The 17355-nt window shown below is 37.4% G+C and overlaps 1 protein-coding gene across 7 annotated transcripts in view; it reads right to left on the reverse strand.

Moving 5' to 3' along the window:
- MAGI2 (membrane associated guanylate kinase, WW and PDZ domain containing 2) overlaps positions 1-17355 on the reverse strand; it is a 1472905-nt gene that overhangs the window by 460884 nt on the left and 994666 nt on the right. The window lies entirely within an intron of this gene.

Genomic DNA, 17355 nt, shown 5'->3' on the forward strand with positions numbered 1-17355 from the left:
TCTCATCCTCTGTCATCCCTGTCTCCTCCTGCCTTCAATGTTTACCAGCATCAGGGTCTTTTCAAATGAGTCAGCTCTTCACATTAGGTGGCCAAAGTATTGGAGCTTCAGTTTTAGCATCAGTCCTTCCAATGAGTATTCAGGACTGATTTCCTTTAGGACTGACTGGTTGGATCTCCTTGGATTCCAAGGGACTCTCAAGAGTCTTCTCCAACACCACAGTTCAAAAGCATCATTCTTCAGCACTCAGCCTTCTTTATGGTCCAACTCTTATACTGATACATGACTACTGGAAAGACTAGTCCACAAAATAATGTCTCTGTTTTTTAACATGCTATCTAGGTTTGTCATAGCTTTTCTTCCAAGGAGCAAGCATCTCTTAATTTCAGAGTTGCAGTCATCTTCTGCAGTGATTTTTGGAGCCCAAGATAATAAAGTCTGTCACTGTTTCCATTGTTTCCCTATCTATTCACCATAAAGTGATGGGACCAGATGTCATGATCTTCATTTTTAAGCCAGATTTTTCACTCACCTTTTTCACCTTCATCAAGAGGCTCTTTAGTTCCTCTTCACTTTCTGCCATTATGGTGGTGCCATCTGCATATCTGAGGTTATTGTTATTTCTCTCAGCAATCTTGATTCCAGCTTCTACTTCATCCAGCCCAGCATTTCACATGATGTACTCTGCAAATGAGTTAAATAAGCAGGGTGACAACATACAGACTTCACGTACTCCTTCCCCAGTTTTGAACCAGTCCGTTGTTCCATGTCTGGTTCTAACTGTTCCTTCTTGACGTGCATACATATTTCTCAGGAGACAGGTAAAGTGGTCTGTTATTCCCATCTCTTTAAGAATTTTCCACAGTTTGTTGTGATCCAAACAGTCAAAGGCTTTGGCACAGTCAAATAAGCAGAAGTAGATGTTTTCCTGGAATTCTCTTGCTTTTTCTATTATCCAATGGAGGTTGGCAATTTGATTTCTGGTTCCTCTACCTTATCTAAATCCAGCTTGAACACCTGGAAGTTCTCAGTTCACTACTGTTGAAGCCTGGCTTGGAGGATTTTGAGCATTAACGTTGCCAGCATGTGAAATGAGTGCAACTGTGCAGCAGTATAAACATTCTCTGGCATTGCCCTTCTTTGGGATTGGAATGAAAATTGACATTTCCAGTCCTGTGGCCCTGCTGAGTTTTCCATATTTGCTGGCATACTGAGTGCAGCATTTTCACAGCATCATCTTTTAGGATTTGTTCCTAGTGATGCTTCCTAAGGCCCACTTGACTTTGCACTGTAAGATGTGTGGCTCTAGATGAGTGATCACACCATCCTGGTTATCTGGGTCATTAATATCTTTTCTGTAAGTTCTTCTGTGTATTCTTGCCACCTCTTCTTAATACCTTCTGCTTCTGTTAGGTCCATACTGTTTCTGTCCTTTATCATTCCCATCTTTGCATGTTCCCTTGGTATCTCTAATTTTTTGGAGAGATCTCTAGTCTTTCCCATTCTATTGTTTGCCTTCATTTCTTTGCATCGTTCACTTAGGAAGACTTTCTTATCTTTCCTTGCTATTCTTTGGAACTCTGCATTCAGATGGGTATATCTTTTATTTTCCCCTTTGCTTCTCTTCTTTTTTCAGCTATTTTTCCAGCCTCCTTGGACAACCATTTTGCTTTTTTCATTTATTTTTCTTGGGGATGGTTTTTGGTTATCGACTGCTGTAGCGTTAATGAACCTCTGTCCATAGTTCTTCAGGCACTCTGTCTATCAGACCTATTCCCTTGAATCTATTTGTCATTTCACTGTATAATTGTAAAGAATTTGATTTAGGTCACACCTGAATGGCCTAGTGGTTTTCCCTACTTTCTTCAATTTAAGTTTGAATTTTGCAATAAGGAGTCCATGATCTGAGGCACAATCAGCTCCCGGTCTTGTTTTTGCTAACTGGATAAAGCTTCTCCATCTTCAGCTGCAAAGAACATGATCAATCTGATTTTGGTATTGACTATCTGGTGATGTCCATGTGTAGAGTCATCAGTTGTGTTGTTCGAAGAGGGTGTTTGCTATGACCAGTGTGATCTCTTGGCCAAACTCTGTTAACCTTTGCCATGCTTCATTTTGTAACCCAAGTCCAAACTTGCCTCTTACTCCAGGTATCTATTGACTTTCTACTTTTGCATCCCTGTCCCCTATGATGAAAAGTACATATTTTTTTTGGTCTAGGTCTTGTAGGTCTTCATAGAACCATTTAACTTCAGCTTCTTTGGCATTAGTGGTTGGGGCACAGACATGGATTACTGTCATACTGAATGGTTTGCCTTGGAAGTGAATAGAGATCATACTATCATTTTGGGCTTCCCTGCTGGCTTAGATGGTAAAGAATCTGGGTCTAAGGCTTTGCACTATTTCAGACATCTTGGACCACTAGATATTTTTTTGACAGCTCTCAGGGCCATCTTTGTAAACTTGAGACAAAAAGACTAACCTAGGTAAGTTGAATTTTAAGTTCTACATGATATACTTTTTTTCCTAGTCTTTCCCCTTTGAAAATAATTGCCCTTAAAGAAAAAGATTTAACAAATCAGGAGTCATAGTTTTGCTCTCTATTTTACACTTTAACATTATAATAGTGATGAGTGTATTTCTTTGCATGCTATAAAGAGGTATCTGGTTATTGTTACTGATTACATGACATTTTTGTCAGCTTAGCTTATGATGACCTTCAAGGCTTTTTACAAATTTGTGCTTGGGACATATTCCACTTTCTATCTTCTTTAAACATCATTTCCCTTCCAGATTAACTGAGGTACAATAGAGAATTAAAAATAATGTATGTATATAGTAGTGAAATAGTCACCACAATCAAATTAATTAACAAATTTCTCATCTCATAAAGTTATCATTCCCTTTCCTTTCTTTTTTTGATTGGGGAATGATAACACTTAAGATCTGTCCTCTTAGCAAATTTCAAATATACAATATAATATCATTAACTATAGTTATACTATGGTCCATTAGATATTCAGAACTTACTCATCACACATAACCAATATGTCATACCACTTTTACCAACACCTCTCCATTTCCCCTTTCCCGTAGCCCCTGGTAACCATCATTCTACTGTTCATCTCCTTTATACATCATTTTAAAGTGACAACCCTGATTCTATTACACATCCTTCCATTTTCAATAAACTGGAGGAAAATGGTATTTCTCAGGGCCTGTCACAGTCATCATTCATTTATTTATTAAAAAAATAATTATTGAGCACATATTCTAGGTCAAGAACTGTGCCAGACATTGCTAAAAGTGAGATTTCTAAGACTCAGTCCCTATTTTCAGCAGTTTCACTATATAAACAAACATTTATTAAACATATGCTTGGACAAAAAGATTTGTGAAAAGAATATAGTATAGTGCAGTGATAGCACCAGCAAAAAGATATATAGTCTAGAGAGTTCTCAGAGAGGAGGGTAAGAGAAACCCCATGAAGGTAGTGATGGAAATCAGCCAGAGAAATCTTCCAGAAATATGATATATTCAAACTGGGATTTAAAAACAAGGAGTTCACAGACAAGAAGAAAGAAAAGGGAATCTGGCAGGAGGTATGATGCAGACAAATGCTTAAAACATTCTGATGGCCATATTGCTTTCTGAAGAAACCTGCAGTATTTTGGAATAAAAGAGATGCTTTACCTTTTTCTACAGCAGATATCAACTAATGTAAGTATGAACATTTATGCAAGAGACATAAATTTAGAAATATTCCATAAATCAATTCAGAAGTTTTCTTGGAGATTAGATTTTACAATCATAAGATTATTGCCTTTAGAGAAGCTCCCAGAACCCAGTGTGAACTGCAATGGGCATTGTCTCTTTCCTCTCAGTTCACTGTGTCTGGGGACTTCCAGAAGAGCTGTTTTCAATCTACTACCCATACTCCTGTTTAGATGTTAACAATCTGGTCAGTTAAGGACAGTAATGGCACTTCGTTGGCTCTCATGGCATCTATTTTGCTTAGGACACACTGTTTATGAATGCCCTTTGTATTCTGAAGAATATGTTTATATGCATGTGTTTTTAAATATGTTTTTGTGTATATATACATATATGTGTACCTATGCGTGTGTGTGAAAGTCGCTCAGTTATGTCCAACTCTTTGCGACCCCATGGACTATACAGTCCATGGAATTCTCTAGGCCAGGATACTGGAATGGGTATCCTTTCCCTTCTCCAGGGGATCTTCCCAACCTAGGGATTGAACCCAGGTCTCCTGCATTGCAGACAGATTCTTTACCAGCTTAGCCACAAGGGAAGCACATATAACAAAGTATAAGATGGAAAACGAAAAAGGATATATACATGTTTTCCATCTTATACTTTGTTATATGAGAAACAATTTAATAACAATAGGGATAAAAACTAAATTTGTTCAGAATATATGTATTTATAGTTACATTTATGTTTATATCTCTGTTGAGCAGTAATCTGTGTATTTATTTTACCAGTGATATGTTTGTTTGTTTTTTGTTTTGATAAGTAGAAAGGAAACTGCTGGTCAGTGATTCATTGCTTTTTCTGGTCTGTGTCCAGAGGGGTAAAAAATATCTAAAACTTCAAATATAAGAGGACTGTAGTTACAGCTCTGTCTTTAACTTAGAAGTTATTGACTGGTAATATATAGTCAGTTTGATAAAAGAGTATGCAAAGTATGTTTGCTTTTCTTAAATAATGAAATTATAATTGATTATTTTCATAAGTAAAAATAGAAACTATTTTTCCTTTTCCAACAACATACCACATTTAAAAAATGCATGCCAGATTAAATCCCTGACATATGACAAGGCAATTTTTGAACCTGATCAATATAAAAATTTCATTAGGAATTACATAATAACCTGAAGAGTGGGGAAAACCAGTTAGAGTCAGAAACCTTATCTTCTCATGATTACCTAGTTGTACTTTTCATAAACTTTGGTGAGCAGATACTTCTGAGCAAAAGGTAGTATTAACATGGTTATGGCTCATTTCCCTTTTTAGTCACACCTATGAGGGTTTTAAAAATGAAATCTTTAATTATAAATGCAGAGGCTGAATCTCTAAAATCTCTTAAGAGCAAAGGCATTTTCAGTTACTTAAAATGTACACATACTGGAAAAAATACTGATATGAGACATATTCCACTAATTTAATATTCCTCTATTTTCCTATTAAGTGAGCACTAAAGTGAGCAATAAAGATTAACTAAGTGTGCAATTAATACCATAAAACTTAATTGAATACTTTACTTTCATATATGTATTTTTCTTATTCATGTTTTTCAGTCATGCTGTATATTTAATTATTTTAAAGCTGATACTTCAAAGAATAAGCAAAGATTTCTAAGACAGTTCAGCATTTTCAAATTCTCTATGGCATTTGGGAATGACCTTTAGATTTTGAAAAGGTGAGTGTTTTACATTTCCTTAAACTGATAGGATAAAAGTAGAAGTACATTTAAAACAAATCAGTGTTTAATAGCCACAGTCATCTAGGTAAGCACAGAAATAATGACTGCTGCAGATTTTGCAAACACTAAATCACTTTTCAGGGACAGACATCCAGTGGGTTGCTCCCCAGGGCATCCGATTTTGCTTAAAATCTCTAATGTTTTTAGAGAAACAAAACAAAATAGCCATTTGATAGTAAGCCCCGATACACATCTGGCACTGACTCTACCAATCATTTTAATGTGGCATCATGTGATTATTGGGCTTCCCAGGTGGCACTGGTGGTAAAGAAGCCTCCTGCCAATGCACGAGACATAAGAGACTTGCATTGGATCCCTGGGTCGGGAAGATCCCCTGAAGAAGGAAATTGCAACCCACTCCAGTATTCTTGCTTGGAGAATCCCATGGACAGAGGAACCCGGTGGGCTACAATCCATGCGGGTCACAAAGAGCCAGATATGACTGAAGCATCTTAGCACACATATACACATGTGATTATACTTAGTCTTTTGAATAAATTATTCGGGAATGCTGGGAAGCAGATCCTATAGTAGCCTGAGATTTGGTTGGCTAGTGAGGTTTACTGGCATACTATAGAAATAATTTGAGTGTGTGAGTCAGTGGAGTGAAATAACTCATAGGAGTCACTTGTATTCACTGTGAAATTTCCTTCTAATACCACACCTTCCTTCCTCAGTCTTGGCAATTAAGAAAATAATTCTGTACTTAAATCCATGTTTATTACAACCAAATGAAAACAAAGTACTGGTTCATAAACTCTGTAACTGCAAAGTGATGGTTAGTTGTTTTGAAAATTCTAACAAAGGGATTATGTTGTCAATGATACTGGTGCTCAAGATACTGCCATGTAAAGTACCAACACATGGCATGGAGAAAACACACACTCACACACACACACACAGAGCTACCTACTGTTCTATATATCTTGCTTTCTGGTCTCCATCCTTTTTAACAGTCTTTCTATTTACCTCTCCTCTTGCCATCCCCCATTCAATTTTCTTTCCTTTACTGTCTTCTCACTCATCTTTCTCTCCACTCATCATCTTTCACACTACATGTCTGTCCATCATGTTCATCATTCCCACATTCAATATGAATGTTTACTCTGTGCTAGGTCAGTAAAGAAAAGTCAAAATGGAGCTGGTACTGCTGACAGCTCTCTACAATAGAGCTGGGAGGCCACAGAGGAAGTGTCAGCCTGGATGGAACCTGGTCTTTTGACCACTTATGATCCCAATGAAGGCAACCAGGACCTCTGTCAGCATCTGCCAGAAACTCAAAATATCAGACCATTTACCCTACGACAACTGACAATTCCTTGAGAACAAGTATTTTCTGACTTGCATCACAATTCTGATGTGAATCACAATTATGAATCACAATTCTCATCAGGCAACTTTCAACAACCTCATGCCTTTTTTTCTTTATAAGCCCCTGAGTCTTTTGTTTCACTGGATTACTCTTTCAGGCTTATCTGAATCTGTGTCTCAATTCTTAAAATCCCAAAGAAACTCTTTTCTTAGTTGCAAGCTCCTGCATTAATTTTTGGTTGACACATTAAAAAAAAAAAAAAAAAAAAAAAAAAAAGAAGAAGTTAAATTCCAAGACACTTTTAAGGTATATGTGTGTGTTGGGTAATCTCTTCCTCTTGGCTGGAAGACTCAGATTTACTCAGTTTTGTTCTGCATTCTCATATGTTGTGTTTGTGTAACTTTAATTTCTGAATTAACCAGTTTGGAATACAAAAATTTTATGTTGATGGTGCAGCCTAAAACAGAATATTTCCTAATTTTGAATTTAGAGCTTTACAAAATCTCAGTGAAGCAAAAAGATATAAAAAGGAAACAGAAAAAATGATTATAATATAAAATTGAATTATTAAATATTCAGGTGTAGTACCAACTTGATTTCAAATCACACATGACTCAAGTTTTTGTAGGAAAAAATCCTTCTGCCAGAAGCTTCACAGAATAGTCAAATTATTTTTCTTACAAGAATTACAGTGGAAAAAGAGCACTGACATCAAATAGAAGGACTGGGGCATAAAAATATAAACAATGGAAGATATATCATTACTTTAAGATGAACTTCAATTTCTCTTGATCTCAAGGAACCCTAGGAATTAGATTTTAAAATATAACATCAGAAATAATGATGAGGAAAAAAACTTAAGGCATTTTAATGTCAAAAATTTGTTGCCACATTTAGGAGAATTGTACTAGATATGTTAAAATTACTGTACATTTCATTAAATATGAAGAAATCATTTCTGATTTCAATATTATTTACAGGGAGCCAATTAGTGAACCTAATTTTAGCAGAATACTTTTCAAAAATGTAATTAAAAACCTTGCCAATTTACTTATTAAATCAATGATGAACATTTTCCAAACAGAATCAAAATCTTCCTTGAAGATTTGCATAAAATTGTAAAGCTGCTGCATGAAGGCTGCATTCAAAGTCACAGCACGTAAGCTAGAAGGAGCAAAAGGTCTCCTACCTTAACAAGTTAGCATGGTTCCTGAGGATGTAGTCTTTTGGTGTGCTGATGGCAGAATTTCAAATGCAACACAAAAGCAAACTCCACCATCATTCAGCACACAAAAATGATGCTGCGTTATAACTTTCTACAAGGTTCCTAAAATTGAGAGACAGGTGGATTTAAAATAGGAGATGGAGTCAATAAAGTACAGAATATTCACAGGACTATGACTAAATAGATGCTTATAAAAAATGTCACCGGAGGCCCATTTTGAACTTTGAATAAAAAGGATACTATCTGGTGTAATTTAAACAGAGGGCTTGGTGCCTATGGTCTTCTAGGAGTGGGTGGGGCTGTGTCCAAAGACATGTGTTGAGAAGGGCTACTGGCGGCCGTGGTGAGGATGTACACTGAATGTAGGAGTGAAAGCAACGAGGCATCTGCAGTATTATAGTGTCTGCTGAGGGTGCTAGTGACAGAAAAGACAAAAATGAGAGAAATATACAGAGGAGAGGAAGGTGATTCAAGAAAAGACTTCACAAAATAAAGATAAGCAATATTTAAAGAATGTTTTTGAAGTTCCTGGGCTAGGATGTTAGAAGAACCAATACGGATGGAGGGAGTTGCAAAAACCTTTTTCTTCACCATGCTCATCTGGGTTTGTTCTAACCAGAGATGTTCCCAAGGTCTCACACTTTAAACACAATGGCTTTCTCAGAGAAGTTTAAATATATGTTAATTGTATGGCCTTCCTAGAAAATTAAACATATGGAAGTGGAGGCTAGTATGAAAGATCCTGAGAGAGCAAAGAAGTAAGAATAGAATTCTGGGAAACTCTCCTTAGCCAATGGAGGTAGTTTGATATGCAGAAAGTGATGGGTTACCGGAACTAAAGTATTCAAGGAAGACTTTCTCAAGAAGCAAAGGAAAAAGATTGCCAAAGTATTTTCATCACCACTGTATTTCTTGCATATATAGCAAACTACCTGGAATCTAAAAAGAGTTAAATATATATTTGCTAGAGATGATAAGAAGAAAAAAGGAAGGAAGGAAGAAATAAAGGAAGAGAGGTAGGCAGGCAGGCATCAAGGGGAACAAGCAGATGAAGAAGAGCTGACCTATTAAAATCTCATTAATACGTAAAGTGTTTGCTGTGAAGGTTATAAGAGCCAATATGCAAAAAGTATGTATTGCAGTGCCTGGTATACTGGAGGTGCTCAAGAAACCTTAAATGTCATCATCATCATCATCTTTGATGGTGATGTCATCATCACCATTATCAAGACTATCATTGTCCTTAGAGGACTTTTAGCGACAAAGATACTTCAGAAATTCTTTAGTTTGCCATGACCTACTAAGACACTTTGATAATCTTCTCCTCATGTTTCAACCCACTTCATTTAAGCTTGTAACTCCTGATACTTGAAGAATTCACTCCTGCTAAATTCACTAATAACTTCATTGTTGCAAAACCCAGTGGACAATTTTTTCATTCACATCTTACCTGACTTCACTGCAGGACTTACCATCAGCAATGATTTCTTACTTTTGGAAGCCTCTCTGGCTTTGGTAACAACACTCCTGCTTTTATTCCTCCAATATATTTGGCCATTACCAAGTCCCTTTACTGAGATTCTTATCCTGACCCAACACGTTGGGGGCTGGAATTCTCTAAGATTCAAGAATAAATAAAATTCAAAAGTGTTCTTCAGGCTTTCTTGCAGGCTCAGTGGTAAAGACTCCACCTACCAGTGCAGGAGACATGGGTTCAATCCCTGGGCCAAGAAGATCCCACAAGTGGTGCAACAACTGAGCCCCTGTGCCACAACTATTGAGCCTATACTTTAGAGCCCAGGAGCTGCAACTGCTGAAGCCTGCATGCCCTAGAGCCCATGCCCTGCAACAAGAGAAGCCACTGCAATGAGAAGCCCAGGCACTGCAACAGAGTAGCCCCACTCACTGCAACTAGAGAAAAGCCCTCAAAGCAACAAAACCCCAGCACATCCCAAAATAAAGTATTTTAAAAAGTGTTCTTAAACTTAATTCATTTTCAAGAGAATAGAGAAAATGAAATAACAGGCAATATTATTCTGAGGATAAATTCTAGGAAAAAATAATGTTCTGCGTATGTTAATGGCCCATAAGAATGCACAGCTTATTTCTCCATCCTGGGGAAAACATATTTTTCACAAAGTGAGGTGATAAGCATTTGACTTTTTCACAAGTGATACATCAAACAAATAACTTTCCTGGATTTTGTCAAGTCAATTAGGATGATACTTGAACTTTTCAAATGACCATACTATCCTCTGAAACTTTAAAAGCTACTAAAGGATGAGCTAGAGGCAAGTATGTGCATTTTATTCTGAGTTTTAATCCCATTACTATCGGCCCACAGGAATAATTTTATAAATTCTTTAATACTTCCATAATGCTTACTATAACTTTGCTTTACGATAAAAGCTTATTATGATTTCATATGAATCATAGTATTATTTCAGAATATTAACTGGACAAATTATCCAATATTAAAAAAATCTAAAATGACTATAGTTAACCTGGGGAAACATACAAGAAATCTGTCAAGTAAAGAAATCTGCTTTCAGTGCACCCAGTGTTAATCCAATGAGATTCAGAAAATCTAGGCTTCAAAATGCATACACATATGGTGGTAGTGAAGTAACCCAATTTGTAGTGACATGAGCAGGTGTCTGTAGGTAGGTCATTGAAAGTCATCATAAACTGGGACGGATTTACTAGCATATGAATCTTAATACGTAGTTACTTGTGTTAATATTACACAATAGAAGTAGGCAAGTATAGAATTTCTGTATAGATGGGAGACTTGTGCCACATTCCTGAGCTACAGTGCATGAGGTTCACCTTGCACAATATGGTTTATCAAACTGTTAACAGATGCATTTCATTATGAAAAATCCTTAGGCTGCTCTCTGGAGAAGTTGCTGTTTCAAACATTTAGAGGTGTCCCATATGGCATGGATAAGGAGATAATCATAATAAGATGTAAACTATCACACACAAAAATTTCCTCTAAGTTATTTTGCCTGAACCTAGAAAATAATGAAGTTTCTTCCAGACTACCAAGGCCAGAGAAATAGTTTCTTTTCTGAAAGATCAATCAAGTAACTCTTTACAAAAAGAGCCCTAAATGCAAGGCATAACATGAAATAAAAATGTATTTCATCCCTTGGTTATAATTTCTCTACTTAGCTTTCACAGTTAAAATGTCAGCCAGCTCCATTATCATCCAGTCAAATCTTCAAACCACACCATTTCCTCCTTCATAATCTCTCTCACTTCAGATTCTTATCTTGAGTGGCCTACTGCCATTATTTCTTTCCTCCAACTTTGTCTATGTGACTCAGACACAAAATTATATCCTAAATACAGTTTTAGATAGGTGAACTTCAAATTATTTAAGTGACTCACGCTATATACAGGATCAACTTATACATATTTATCCCGACCGCTTTGATGACCTACTGCAACTTGGCTTTGATATCTCTTAACTTCCTCCCTACTACTCAAAGCGTCTGTCTAGGAAAATGGACTCGATTAATACCTCTAAGCTGTCATCCTATCTGAACTTCCCCTTTCCCATTTTCCCTTATCTTTCTGAAGAGCTCTAGCATCAAATCTTATAGAAATTGTTCCTGACCTGCTGTCTGATCAGCCCCTGGCCTGTGCTTCCCTTCCACTCTGAGCTTAACATGCATCAAACTAACTGTAATCACTGATTTTACTAATCAGTAACTGTAATCACTTTCCTCCAGAAACAACTTGTTTTGTCTTCAATTCTGTTCCATTCAGTGTTGCACTGAAATTGCCTCCACTAAGGCCCAAATGTGAATACAAACTGTGAATTCAGCAGATGTTTTATATTCAGTCTTGGGTCAATTCAAAATTGCCCCAAAGAGGGAAGAAAGGGTGGGTGGGTGGGTGTGTGTGTGTGGTGTGCATAGGCTGAAGCACCTATAATTTAAATGTTTACATTACATCAAGTATAAAAAGTCTTACAAATAATTAAAACAGATAGTGACTATAAAAACGAGGAATTAGAAAAAGTTCTCTACCTGCCTTTTGTGCTTTAAAATAAAATGGTGCTGAAACTGGTGGATGGTGAGGAAACCAGGTTAGGAAATAAACTGTGTGAAGGGCTAGATGGGAAAATAGCTAGTATTTACTGAGCACATACCATGTGCTGAGCATGGTTCTAAGTGTCTTAAAGGTATTGACTCATTGCACACACATAGTAACTCTACACTGTGGTTATGGTCATGGTAAAGGGTTGTGCTATCAAACTGCCAAAAGCACATGGCAGAGAGTGAGGACAGGAGCTGATATGTTGCCATTGCTTAGTGCATCTTGCCGAATGAAGGGGCTCCTATTTCTTCATATAAAGGTGGCTTTTGTGCTGTACTTAGTTGCTCAGTCATGTTCGACTCTCTGAGACCCCATGGACTGTAGCCGGCCAGGCTCCTCTGTCCATGGGGATTTTCCAGGCAAGAATACTGGAGTGGGTTACGATGGCACCCTCCAGGACATCTTCCCAACCCAGGGACTGAACCCAGGTCTCCCACATTGCAGGCAGATTCTTTACCATCTGAGCCACTACAGAAGTCCAAAAGTGCCTTTAGGTTGCAAAATTAAAAGGCATCTATCTTTTTCTGAACTCACACAGAGGCACAGAATAAGTCAGTGGCATCCTTAGAAAAGTGAAAGTCACTCATTTGTGGCCAACTCTTTGTGATGTAGCCTCTATTATTATTCCCATTTTACAGGCAAAGAAATTGAGCCACAAACAAGGTCAGAAATCTGCCAAAGGTTACACAGCTAACAGGTGACAGTGATGAGATATAAATGCAGGCTCCTGGCTCCCAGGTCTGTACATGGAACCACTGTGATACCCTGCTTCCCTATTTCTTGTTTGAAGTGTTAATTCTCCACACTAATCAACAGCTGTTCAATTTTGCATTATTAACTCATTTTATCCTAACAATAACCCTTAAGGAATTGGGCCCTTAGCACACATAGAGATGCCTCAGCCTCCAGTCCTAAGAGATGGTCCTTTGTGAGCTGTGTCCTGGTGGAAACAGAGCCAAAGAGACACTTCACTGATCAGAACTAATTGGCTAATTGATATGCTTCAAACATCTTGCCAAGCAAACGAGAGTTTAATTAAAACAAAATATTATGTGTAACACTGAAAGTTAAACTGATGGGATCTGAGAAATGTAAGAACTGAAATGAACAAATATCTAGAAAGCTCCAAAAATATATTTATAGGATATTATTATTGGGGCTTCCCTGGTAGTTCAGATGGTAAAGCGTCTGCTTATAATGTGGGAGACCCAGGTTCCATCCCTAGGTCGGGAAGATCCCCTGGAGAAGGAAATGGCAACCCACTCCAGTACTCTTGCCTGGAAAATCCCATGGACTGAGGAGCCTGGTAGTCTACAGTCCATGGGGTTGCAAAGAGTCGGACACGACTGAGCGACTTCACTTTCACTTCATTATTGGCAGAGGGGTATACTAGGATAAGACACGGGAGAATTCAATTTTTTTCAAATGCCAATCCAGTTGTTTCAATATTACCTACTGAAAAACTATACTTTCATTTCTAGTTTGAAATACTGCCCATACCATGCACTAAACTGCATTTTGTATTTGCAAATTCAACTCTCTAACTCTGCATGTATGAAATGACTGAATCACTGGACTACTCACTGTAGTAAAAATTTTAATAACAGAACTCGGAAACAACCTAATGAGCAAATAAAGTATGCTAGAATCTTAGAATGAACACTTTTTCTTAAAACATTATCATTTATTTATTTATATATAAAGTGCTATTTTTCCAGCTTTGCTGAAGCAAAATCAACAAATAAAAATTGTATATGTTTAAGGTGTTCAATGTGATGATTTGGTATGTGTATATGCTGAAAACACTGTTTTATTCAAAAACAAAATAAAAACTGAGAATACTGTATATAAATTGATATAGGATATTTTCTCTTGTTTGGGAATAAAACATATCTATAGACGAATATGGAAGACACCAATAAATTTGGTTATTTCTGGGGAAGGAAACTGGGTAACAAAGCAAGGGAAGTAGGGGTAAAAATTTTCACTGCTTTCCATTTTGGGTTATGTAATAAATGATCTGTTCAAACAATTAACCTAAAAATACAAAACAAAATGAAACAACAAAAATCTTGGTTGTTGACCTCTAAAGTTTCTACTTAGTGTGACTCTGGGCCAGTTATTAAGCCATCAGAGACTGTTATCTTATCTGTAAAATGGTGATTATAATCACTATATCAAACAGTTTTATGAAATTTAAATAAGATAATATATGGGAAGTTCCTACTACAGAACCTGAAGTTCTGTAGTAGATCTACAAATACTAGATCTAGGCAAATACTAGCTCTCTTCTCAGTCACTTCCCTTCCTCAAAGGACACAGTCTAGTGGTTACTAGTCCAGGCACATAATACAGTGTGTAAAATAGCTTAGATGTAGTAATGGTAGTGACTGTGAAAACTGAAGGTGTTCACATTATTATATGTGTGTATATCACTGTGTAAATTATACATATGTATGCACATTATATATGTATATAAATTCTGCTCACTGTTCTTTTGTCATTCTTGCTTTTATTTAAGGATCTGCATTTTACAAAAGTTTGTCTCACACAAAATCAATTTTAAATCACTGAGAAACCATTTCACATATACTATACTGACATTAGATTTAAAATTATTATTTTTCTAATAGCCCACTTAAATAACTTTTTAAACTATTTAATATTATTGGTTCTGCTTTCTAGCAGGAAAAAAAAGTTCATGAAAATATGTAGTTATTGATTGCCTGACCACTATCGGGAGGTTAAAAGTGAAGGATGCCTCTAACATCTCTGGCTTTTGCTCTCTGTGACAGAGTTGATGGAGAGAACACTGCTGCTTACAGCTAATACATCTGACTGATACAGGAATCAGGCAGAGGTGACACAGTGAAGCCACGTCAGAAGATGATAAAAGCAAAATCACACATGGGTGGGCAGAAGCTACAAGAGAATGATTATTCAGTACTCCTTCTTGACTAAAATAAGTTCCTGTTTTGAATAAGTCAAGCTTAAATTAACAAATTAACACTAACTCTCAATCCTTTGGGGAAACGGCAGATGCTCAGGGGACAAATGTACATATAGTTACTAATATATAATCTATTCGGAGAAGGCACTGGCACCCCACTCCAGTACTCTTGCCTGGAAAATCCCATGGATGGAGAAGCCTGGTGGGCTGCAGTCCATGGGGTCGCTAAGAGTCGGACACGACTACGCAACTTCACTTTCACTTTTCACTTTCATGCATTGGAGAAGGAAATGGTAACCCACTCTAGTGTTCTTGCCTGGAGAATCCCAGGGATGGGGGAGCCTGGTGGGCTGCTGTCTCCGGGGTCGCACAGAGTCAGACACGACTAAAGCAACTTAGCATAGCATAGCATAGCATATAATCTATTTATTATCCGATACAAATATAATTGCCTTCTGAAAATGAGACACATCATCCATTAATTTCTACATAAAACAAAATTTAAACTTGCACAAACTAAAGTAAGTGATCAATATTTGTGAAATAGCCTAGAACCAGAACCATTAGAGTCATGGACCATATGGATAAAACATTGCAAAACATTATTTTTCTTATTTACTCTGTGCAAACACTTTCCTAAACTCCAGACAGTAGAGTCTCAAAAATGCTATAAGGTCACTGGCCTTTGGCTTATTTGAGGTAATCTCTACTTCACATCTCATTTGTTTAGACAAGAAGAATCAACAAACTCTTTCTACTTAATGTGCTTGTTCTTGCCTAACTGAAACTGAAAAGCTACCTTAAGGCCATTCAGTTCAATTCAGTTCAGTTCAGTCTCTCAGTCATGTCTGCTCTTTGCGACCCCATGAATCACAGCACGCCAGGCCCCGCTCTCCATCACCAACTCCCAGAGTTCACTCAAACGCATGTCCATCGAGTCGGTGATGCCATCCAGCCATCTCATCCTCTGTCGTCCCCTTTTCCTCCTGCCCCCAATCCCTCCCAGCATCAGAGTCTTTTCCAATGAGTCAACTTTTCACATGAGGTGGCCAAAGTATTGGAGTTTCAGCTTTAGCATCATTCCTTCCAAAGAACACTCAGGGCTGATCTCCTTTAGAATGGACTGGTTGGATCTCCTTGCAGTCCAAGGGACTCTCAAGAGTCTTCTCCAACACCACAGTTCAAAAGCATCAATTCTTTGGTGCTCAGCCTTCTTCACAGTCCAACTTTCATACATGACCAATGGAAAAACCATAGCCTTGATTAGACGGATCTTTGTTGGCAAAGTAATGTCTCTGCTTTTGAATATACTATCTAGGTTGGTCATAGCTTTTCTTCCAAGGAGTAAGTGTCTTTTAATTTCAAGGCTGCAGTCACCATCTGCAGTGATTTTGGAGCCCAGAAAAATAAAGTCTGACACTGTTTCTACTGTTTCCCTATCTATTTCCCATGAAGCGATGGGACCAGATGCCATGATCTTCGTTTTCTGAATGTTGAGCTTTAAGCCAACTTTTTCACTCTCCTCTTTCACTTTCATCAAGAGGCTTTTTAGTTCCTCTTCACTTTCTGCCATAAGGGTGGGCCATTAATGGGATGTTATTTCTTTTCTCTCTTTGGAATCAGCCATGGGAACTAAGACCTGATCATGCCACATGCAAAGACTCTCATACCTTCCTATAATTCAAAGATTTTAAGAAATGCTTGATTTTATTTCTTTCAATTACTTTTTAAAGATGTGCTTTTCCCCATACTAATATTAGTCTGCAGCTTATTAACTTGGTTCCTGTCTGGGGAAAATTGCTTTATAATGACTTTGCCTCTGGGATGGGGTTTTCAATGTTCCAGTTTGAAGTCCTGAGGATACTAGATCTCAGTTCACCCATTCATTTTCCTTATTTACTCATCCACATCCATTCCTCTATGTGATTTTTCTGCCTGAAGTTTCCACCCAGTGTATACCACTGTGCTTTAAAACTAAGGCACAGTCAATGAGAGTTATGCAGAAAATACAGAATGCTCTGGATGCCTTCAGTCTTCCTCTTCTCTTCCTTAAGCCCCTTATGTAAGTCTGTCTCTACCATTTTGCACTGAAAAGTTCCAAACATTTGTTTGTCTCATTAACAGGACGTAAAACCACCTTATAAGCAATATTTTTTCAATCTCTACAGTCCAAACCTCTGGCTCTGTGCCTGGCATGATGCAGGTGGAGATATCATTCTTGACCCAAAGGGGACTAAATTTTAAGACAGATT

The sequence above is a fragment of the Bos mutus genome, chromosome 4 (genome assembly GCF_027580195.1).
Source record: "Bos mutus isolate GX-2022 chromosome 4, NWIPB_WYAK_1.1, whole genome shotgun sequence".
Classification (NCBI taxonomy): Eukaryota; Metazoa; Chordata; class Mammalia; order Artiodactyla; family Bovidae; genus Bos; species Bos mutus.